Source organism: Apostichopus japonicus, chromosome 14 (genome assembly GCF_037975245.1).
Source record: "Apostichopus japonicus isolate 1M-3 chromosome 14, ASM3797524v1, whole genome shotgun sequence".
Lineage (NCBI taxonomy): Eukaryota > Metazoa > Echinodermata > Holothuroidea > Aspidochirotida > Stichopodidae > Apostichopus > Apostichopus japonicus.
In genome coordinates, this window is record NC_092574.1 from 10,777,208 (window position 1) to 10,787,349 (window position 10,142).

At 38.1% G+C, this 10,142-nt stretch overlaps 1 long non-coding RNA gene across 1 annotated transcript; it reads right to left on the reverse strand.

Moving 5' to 3' along the window:
- Positions 1 to 2,248: 2,248 nt before the first annotated feature.
- Positions 2,249 to 9,708, reverse strand: LOC139980393 (uncharacterized). Its single transcript, XR_011797559.1, has 2 exons — positions 4,228 to 9,708; positions 2,249 to 3,034 (listed from the first exon to the last, which is right to left on the reverse strand). It is a non-coding gene; the product is annotated as an uncharacterized lncRNA (long non-coding RNA).
- Between the last annotated feature and the right edge of the window lie 434 nt (positions 9,709 to 10,142).

A 10,142-nucleotide genomic window follows, 5' to 3' on the forward strand; every position in this document is an offset into this window, starting at 1 on the left:
ACCAAAGTATGGTGAATGAACTCCAAATCAAATTATTTAATGTTTTAAAAGTAATGAATATTTCTTATTGTTTTTCCATTGTAATTTACATATGTGATTATCAACTTTACATATGTGATTATCAACTTTACAGAGTCTTGCTTACTATCATTTTGCCTGGTTTTATTATTCTCTCCGTCAAATCATTGAATGTTTTTAAAATAATGAATATTTCTTTTTGTTTTTCTATTGTAATTTACATATGTTATTATTAATTTTACAGTCTTGCTAACTATCATTTTGCCTGGTTTTATTATTCTCTTCGTCAAATCATTGAATGTTTTTAAAATAATGAATATTTCTTTTTGTTTTTCTATTGTAATTTACATATGTTATTATTAATTTTACAGTCTTGCTAACTATCATTTTGCCTGGTTTTATTATTCTCTTCGTCAAATCATTGAATGTTTTTAAAATAATGAATATTTCTTATTGTTTTTCCATTGTAATTTACATATGTTATTATCAACTTTACAGAGTCTTGCTAACTATTATTTTGTCTGGTTTTATGATTCTCTCTGTGTATTTTATTCTGTATAAGTGTTTGCTTATTTTACATTTGACGTCTTGTAAAGACATTGACACGAGTGTTTGAGCACCATTCTCGACTTAACAATTGCGCTTATCTGTAGTGTAATGGTGCGGTCCAATGTCATTGCGCAAGCGCACTAGCATCACGTCGTCCAATTCAACGTTAGGAAAAAGTTGGTGATTTTTACGACAAAAACATTTTTTTCCCGTGAAAAATATGTATGCACGCTGGTTCCAGTCAGTTTTAAACGTGTTTCCAGATATACTCTGATAACATCAATTGTATTTGATGGTATTTTTAACTTGTTGTCTTGAGTTGTCGTGAGTTGTCGTGAAATCGGCCTGTTGACGCTAATTAGTGTGACCCGTATAAGGCCCAATTAAACTAGGTCTAAGGAAAACAAAGTAGCCTAGGCCTAAACCAGTTAGGCTAGGTCTATACTCATTGGCAACTTGTGGGTTGTGTACACATACAGGCCTAATTATATAGACCCTTTTAGTATGCCATAAACAAGTGCCCAAATGTTTAAATGATCTTGGTTTGTGTTAATTGTCAGCATTGGCCTAGCCTTTTTAGGCTAACATGAATTCAGCCTAATTTTTTCTTCTTCAAAAGTATAGCCTAGGCCTTGGTTTAATTTGGATGCAGTCAACTATCATTTATCAAAGTTGCATCAGTACCTCTTTATTCCCTTAATTGACACCCACATTGACGATTGAAGTTAAAAAAAATCTTTTTAAATTATCTTTAGACATTAAATTTTAACTCCCTGAATTTCAGGACTTTTTTTACAAATCAAAGGTGGCATGTGCTCTGAAGAAAAACTCCTAACATAAAAAGCCACAGTTAGCAGACTGTGATAAAGACGAACCTGGTGAGTGACTACTAGACTGAAATCCAGTTCCTGCAACCACAGCAATAAAGTCTTTGTTTTAATCAATACACTTGTGTGTTTGAAACTTTCAAATGGACACTCAATGGCAGTTGGTTAAGATATAAGGTTTTACCTTCATCATGGAGAGTTGAAGGGAATCTGCCTCATCATCTGAATAATGGACTCAAGGATAGCAACAAATCATGATTGGATAATGATTTTGAGCAAGTAAATATCTGGCAATTGAAAGTTTGTATTATTTTTTTACATATTATTTAAGCTGTTTAGCTCACACACAAGCAAATGATCAAGTGACAACAACCGATGCAGTATATTTAAAGGTATTGAAGACTTGCCCTAAACCGCATGCCGCGCTCTGAAAAAGTTTACTTTCCGTTGCTTGCAAGTGGAGTTTTTTTTTGTGTCGCTACAAAATGCAGACAGTAATGAAACCTGATACCTTGTTATCTTTTATCTAGACCTGAGATGTCCACGCTGCTATGTGCACTGTGTTGTGGGTATTGACTGTGATGTTTGTATTGACTGTACACTAATGTCTATTTACAGATGGTAGCAAGCTGTGTGTGTATTTTCTGGGATCAATGGTGGTGTCTAACACTTCTGTTACACCGCATTCGAAACTAGGTCAGATAACCGGCATGAGACGTTTCTTTGTGCGGGAGTCTCCACACCCTTTAAGGAGAAGTATTTATATCCCATTAATAGAGAAAGAATTATGTTTCAATTGGTAGCATGCAACTTAAAATTTTGCAAACATTAGATACAATCAAACAATAACAAGGTTCATTTACAAGGTAATCTACTGCCCTTTATTTCACATTAGTCTGTCACATCAGAAGGTCACAGCTTTCAATAATTATACAAACAAATTCCCTTGATGGGTGCTTCGTTAGATTCCTGCAATTTTCAAGTTTATCAATGTAATAAGTTCTGAATGTGGCAATGTGGAGAAGCTTTGGGATAATCTGTGAATAAGACTGCCAGACTATCAACAAGATTCCACATCCATGCAACTCCAACTGCTTCCTTCACCTCCTTGCAAATGTACCACATGTCCAAAAAAAAGTCAGCATTGGTTAATGTAATTAAAATCTGGCTTCCTCCTGAGCTGGCAAATACACATGAATTGTCAAGTACAGAGGTCAGTGTGAAACCACTGAAAGATCTTCTCAGCTTTCAAGAAAACAAAGACTTGAAGCCAAATTGACAGAGGCCACACTGATACCATTCCACTCTCATAAGATGAAGGTATCACACACACTTCATTTTGCTTCTGCAATGCAGTGCCTGGTAGACTGTGAGGGTCACCCAATGGATGTTTTAACAACTGCCTGGTTTATAGAACTCTGCAACAGATAATTCATCCTAATGTCAAGTCGTCATCCTGTCATGGCCTTGAGCAAGTTGAACCCACTTCAACACAAAGCAGCTATTGAATTCTTGTCTAGGTACTGTCAAATCCACATCACCATCATTGCTGGTTCCAGCTACGGTGACCATGATAAAAGAGTACAATGAGGGTTTTTTAATTCACCCAACAGAGCTTGCATTCCAGTACCTTTGGGCAGCTGAAAAGATATTCAGAAATTGTTATATATGAGTGTGTTTGTAATGCATGCATATGTGTGATTTTCTTGCTTTACAGAACAGCTCCATTTTGATAAGCTATGTAACGTGGAAACCTGCCAATCATATGTTTGAAATAGGACAGGCTGAAACGATTCTTAAATGAAAAGCTTAACGACTTCTTGCATTTTTATACATCACTGTTCAGGTAAGGCCAGTAAGGGCAGTATGAAGAATAAGTAACAATTAATAATTATCATTATGGCCATTTGCTGTCTGCATAATAACAAACTGAATGATGTCATCAGCCCTGTGCTCAGTTGACAACACTGACAAGTAGGCACACTATGTCAGTGTGATCCATGAAACCTTATTAAGGACATGACCATATAGTATATATGGTAATGGAAAATACATAAGCTACAACATGCACCAGTATTCAGTTGTTGCAGGGTTTTTTTTTTCTCGACAGACCCATTCAATCTGTTGCAACTACTATAGCCTAGTACTACATTCCTGAGAAATTAACACCACAATATCAGTCTTAGGTTTGTCCACAGACTCCCAACTATTGCTACACTCAAGTATATAGTTTAGTTTAGTAGAAAAAAAGACCAGGAGAGACATTCAAGTCCCCATTAAGGACCCTAAGGCTATATGAGAGGAATAAAACTGAGGACATCAAATGTCATACCCAATTACAATGCTTAATGTACTCATCCAAAGTATTCTTAAACCCATTCACACTACTTGCAATTCAACCTTCTCAGGCAAACCATTCCATCCATTCACAACCCTTGTATAAGTTGTATTAGACTTTAGAGAAAAAGTTATGCCGAATATTAATCCTACTATGTAACTTCTGGAGTTAAATACAATGACCTCTGGTACAACTACTTTTTGGCAAACCTGAAAAGATCAGTGAAGCATAAATTGTCATTTTATGTGTAGGCCTACTTTATTTATGGATCGAAGGATCTATTAATGTAGGCCTGATGCTATAGTTGTGCGTCTGTAATCTAGCCTAGCCAGGACTGTGATGTGTGCTTTTCGTTTGTATGACTAAAGTAGGACTAGTAGTATGAGGCGTAAAATAAAACAAGTGTAATGACAGGTTTTCAGCTAGTTTTCTGTGCATTTCAGGTGTGAAGATAAACGTAAATGTCATTAACTAACGCATACTCTAATTCATTACCTGATATCCATTTTGTTCCTCGTATACCTGTCAAAATCTGACATTCTGAGTCGCTTCGTTTGTTCGCAACGAGCACAGTGTGCAAAGCTGCTATATATTGTGTGTGGTGTTTTTCGTGTTTCGCGCAACTGGTAACGACAACTGGACCTATTTTGATGCCCATGGTTTGCGTGTGACGTCACAAATCGCCAGTTGGCCAAACTCTCTCTATATACGGCTCTGCTATTTACCACTTTTTACTTCTTCGCGATTATTGACTTTTTTATTGCGCTCTCATCTACATATTGACATTTGTCACATTTTGTTGGCGATGACACCTATTTATTGTTCGTTTATCTGCAAATTAGCAAGGCCCGGAAAGGTTCATTTCCGGCGATCTAGGGAGTATCTTTACTCAAAAACATTCTGTACGCTACGCACCAACCTGTGGTGGCACTCCGCTTAGATAATATCGAAAGCGCCCATACAGACCAATCTCGCCCCCTCTGACCAATACCCCTAGCTCCGCCACTGCAAGAATAGGGTTCGTTAACACAACAACGTGAAGAATACCAGTCAGATATCATCACTGTCACAGTATACACCTCGTCTAAGGTTCAAACCCTAGAAGGTGAAATCTTAATATTCTGCCTTTCCTCCTTCCAATCTCCACCAGAGATATCATTTTGATTTTCTGCTCTTTTCCTTCCACTCCTTGAACAACACCCTGCGTTCCATTTTTGAAGAAAAACTTACCATTAAGACATTGAACACTACTATCGCTTAGCATGCAACTTCCGAGCAGTGGCGGAGATTTCTTGTCAGAAGTGGGGGGGTTGCAGGCCATTGATGAAATAAAAAGTCATAACTACTGGCTCACTATCTAAGTGGAGCGCCACCATAAGTTGGCGCAAAGTGCACAAGAATTTTTTGGCAAATATTGCCTCCCAGATTGCAGTAAATGGCACTGCCCAGGCCTTGAAAAGCTGCATTTAACCAGGGGCGTATGCAGGATTTTCTAACCCGGGGGCGCGTATTACTATCTAAGCGGAGCGCCACCATTGGTTGCAGCGCAGCGTACAAGCAAATTTCTGGTTTTGGTACCCCCAGATCACCGGAAATGGCACTTCTCGGGCTTGAAACTGACCAACCATATGTACACTTTTGCCTGAGAACCAAGTTTTTTCCAAAAACTTTTTTTTCTCATCTATAACCTTTTTGAAGATTGTCACCAGTCACACATCATGTTCGACTTCATCACATATCCTGTGGATCATTGCTTTTGTAGGTGATTCTTCATCGCGGCCCACAATATCCGTCAGCCCCACTGTTCAGAATTTGAAAATTCACAATTCTCGTGAATAAAATCACTTCAAAACATACCCATAATGTTGCACAAAATATCATCTATGGACAACCGATATAGATAAACCTCCTTCAAACCCTAACAGACGGGTCAAAATTGCACGAATATGAAGAAGTATGATGAAGAATGTTGGTTAGGGAATTTTCGAAAATTCAGACGGCTACTAAAAAAATTCGTTGAAGGAAATAAAAATATACCAGATATTTCCGAAACCGAACACTTCACACATGGACAGTTTTGAGCATGGGCGCAGATCAGTCTTGGATAATGGTGGGGACGTGTGTCTGTTCTATGACACTATCTAAGCGGAGCGCGACCATGGGTTCGCGAGTAGCGTACGATTTTTTGGGCAAATATACCTCCCAGATCGCCGGAAATAACACTTCCCAGACCTAATGATGCTCCTAAACCTCCTTAAGTTTTAGATCTCATGGCTTAGAAATTTAGTTTGGAGAAATTTATGGGCGTCTGCAGAAAGAAAATCAGGGGACAAATAATCCAAGTAGACTTTTGTATATACGATGGGTCTGGGGTCCTCTCCCAGAAAACAAATATAGACTGCACAAATGCGATTTCCGTCCTATATTTAACAACTGTGGATAAAATACAATAAAATGAGAACTGCTGCATGTCATTTGCACAATGCTGGATCAAACTGCGCCAAAGTTCAATACAGGGGAACTTGAAATGCGGCTATTGGTCAAGACAAATTGGTGGGGACACGGTATATCATGTCCCCACTACTGAAAAGGTTGGCGGGGACGCGTCCCGCTGTCCTCACCAGGATCTGCGCCCATGGTTTGGAGGCTGTTTATCGTGGAACGCCATTTTCATGCTCACTGATATGATGTGATATCTGCTGTATGCTTTACAAATTCGAATAATTTTGTCACTGTTCCTCTTTCTCTTCCTGTTTTCTTGCCGTATTTTCTACTCCATCCTTTTCTCTCTTTCTTCTTTTTCTTTTCCTTCCTTCAGCTCGTTGAAGTTGGCAAGTGTATACAGTTCCAAAGCTATTGTGGGGTGAAGTTAGCGCTATGAGCTACAAGTTCCAATGTGCAAGGTGGGAGAAAGGGGCTAGAAATAATGTGTGGGTCAATTCTAACTCGGTTTTCGGTCGTTAATTGTTGATGTAGCCTACCAGGTAAAAGGTTGAAATGACTTTAACAATTTCAAATTTAATAATTTGATTTATTATGCCATTTGGAGCACATAACATAGGCTATAACAGAACATTACTGGCAAAAACTAGGGGGGGTTGATTGTGTGGGCCAACCCCCCTCTTCAAAAAGTGGGGGGTTAAACCCCCCCCCCCAACCCCCCCCCCTGTTTCTCCGCCACTGCTTCCGAGGAACAACACAAAACCGGAAAACATGAATAACAAAGGTTTCATTTGACTGCTTTGAAATCACGTATCACTGGCAACATGCGTCGAGCGCCCTCTTTAATCGCTGCTATTGCTTGAAATACAACTTCCGAGGAACAATAGAGAGCGAAAAACTTTTTGGAAGATCAAAAGTTTGAGACTGCTTTGTTCTTCCAAAAAGTTTGCCAGTGATACGTGATTTCAAAACAGTCAAATCCGTAGCAATTACGTAGCACAGATTGTATCTTTCTTCACAGAAAGTATTGATGTTGTAGATCTGTACTATGGAGACTTCGACAGCAATCATAGTTCTAGTGGCGAGTGAAATTTGACTAGTAGATTTTTAGTCACGGTCGCCAAATAGCGAGTACTTTAATAAAATATTTGTAGCGGCATGAAAACCGCTAAGACATCATTTCTCATGGTAGAAAGCATGGATACTTTTTTTACATGGTATATGGAGTTGTCATATTGAGTACAAGAATCTGTTGCTTGTGAGGTCAAATCTCATTTGAGGTCACCAGAGGTCAAACTCTAAAACCCTTTACGCTTGGAATCGTGGATACTTCTCGTACTTGCTTTTGGTGGAGATGTGTATTGCCACGTACAGTATACTGACCTGTGTTTATCATGCCATTGTGTAATTGTACATCCAAATAGTGGTTCGGGCAATTTATATTGTAACAGCTACTTCTGGTTAACAAGCAGAAGTGTATTGCATTGAAGTCATCGAAACCTCAATACATTTTGCATTCTGTTTACTAGTAATTTCCATTCTTTATTTCACTATATTTTATGCATCAAATGGAGCTTAAAATTACAAAGAATTCCACTCTAAACTTGAGGAAGTCCACCATTGAGCCTTAGGAATCCTTATAAAGGGAGTTTCCCAAAATTTTATTTTCAGTCAAAATTCTACAATTTTGTCGGGGTATAGCCTGATGATTTTTCAAATTTTGGCCAAAAATCGTGACTTTTTTAGTTATCCTAAAAATGATGTAAATGGGGCAGACAGCTCTACCTTGTTTATATCAGACAAAATTATGTGCCAATTCACTCACATTTGAAAGAAAAGGCCATGTTTACTATTAATTTCTATTCTTTATTTTGACTATATTAATGCAGAAATATAACTTAAAATTACAAAGAATTCCACTCTAAACTTGAGGAAATCCACCATTGAGCCCTAGGAATTATTATTAAGTATCCTTAAAGAGTTACCGGAAATTTCATTTTCAGTCAAAATTTTACAATTTTGTAAGAGTATAGCCTTATGATTTTTCATATTCTGGCCAAAAATCGTGACTTTTTCAGTCATTCAATAAATGATGTAAATGGGGCAGACAGCTCTACCTTGTATATATCAGACAAAATTATGTGCTAATTAATTCACATTTGAAGGAAAAGGCCATGTTTACTATTAATTTCCATTCTTTATTTCACAAAATTTATGCATGAAATGGAGCTTAAAATTACAAGGAATCCACTTTAAGAAAATCCATTCTTGAGCTTCAGAAATCCATAACCAGCATCCTTACAGAGATCAAAAGAGATTTAAAAAAAAATGACAATATTGGTAAGCTAAGTATGAATCTTTGTATTACAGCTTCTGCTACACACAAGCATAAGTAGTTTTACTATTAGTTGGGACAATTTTCTAAACTGTCCTCCCATGTCATGCTTCAAAGCACTCGTACTGGCAGTATTCGACAGTTCCTAACCTTTATCTGAGTCTAATGCTACTACCTCTCTAAACTGTCCTCCCATATCATGCTTCAAAGCACTCGTGATAACAGTGTAAACAGTTTCTCACCTTAACTTGGTAGAAACATGATATTCATACTGCTCATACTGACAAATACATGATGTGCAAGTTTCCAGCAGGACATGGACAGTACAGAATAGAAATAAATTGTCTCACCTGTTTTAAGCAATTAACTGAATATTCATGACAAGTTAAAGAAACCTATTATATTGGAGACAGTTTGTCTCGCATGTGATTACAAGTATTAAAGCCACACATTAAAATGACTAGTCTACAATGAAACTTGAGTATGCTTAACCATAATTGAACACTAACTCTCTGATTATGCTTGATATGAATATGATAAGATAATATGAATATTCGTTTTGGCTAATGAATATGCAGTTTCCACACCTCATTTTTATACATATGACATTTTATACAGCGTAGCTCCTTTTAATTACAACTTATAATCTTACCGAATGTTCTCATATTTGCATATATTTAGCCTAACCTTGCATCTTCATAAGTGAAATACCAGAAGTGAAAAACAGTATTCACATACATGTTTATGATTCATTGACGTATATTGAATACTGTAATGTAATCCTGACACCTTGAGACTTGCCGTTGTCTCAGGGACTAAAGAAAGATCTTGATGGTACAAATGTGTCCCTTTAATACTAAAGTAACAAACAGTATACTTTAATTGTACATAAATTTCGATTCACGGTCACCGTCACTGCAACATAACCTTAAAATTTAAAAAGGTATTGTAATATATTATTATTCAATTGACATACATTAAGCTATACAGTTTTTGTCTCCCTCTGTTACAACTATAGTAATTAGTTTCCAAAGACTTGTTTTCTGCTTGCACCCACTCTCTACTTGCACCCACTCTCTACTTGCACCCACTCTCTACTTTCGCCCACTCTCTACTTTCGCCCACTCTCTACTTTCGCCCACTCTCTACTTTCGCCCACTCTCTACTTTCGCCCACTCTCTACTTTCGCCCACTCTCTACTTTCGCCCACTCTCTACTTTCGCCCACTCTCTACTTTCGCCCACTCTCTACTTTCGCCCACTCTCTACTTTCGCCCACTCTCTACTTTCGCCCACTCTCTACTTTCGCCCACTCTCTACTTTCGCCCACTCTCTACTTTCGCCCACTCTCTACTTTCGCCCACTCTCTACTTTCGCCCCCTCTCTACTTTTGCCCACTCTCTACTTTTGCCCACTCTCTACTTTCGCCCACTCTACTTTCGCCCACTCTCTACTTTCGCCCACTCTCTACTTTCGCCCACTCTCTACTTTCGCCCACTCTCTACTTTCGCCCACTCTCTACTTTTGCCCACTCTCTACTTTTGCCCACTCTCTACTTTCGCCCACTCTCTACTTTTGCCCACTCTCTACTTTCGCCCCCTCTACTTTCACCCACTCTCTACTTTCACCCACTC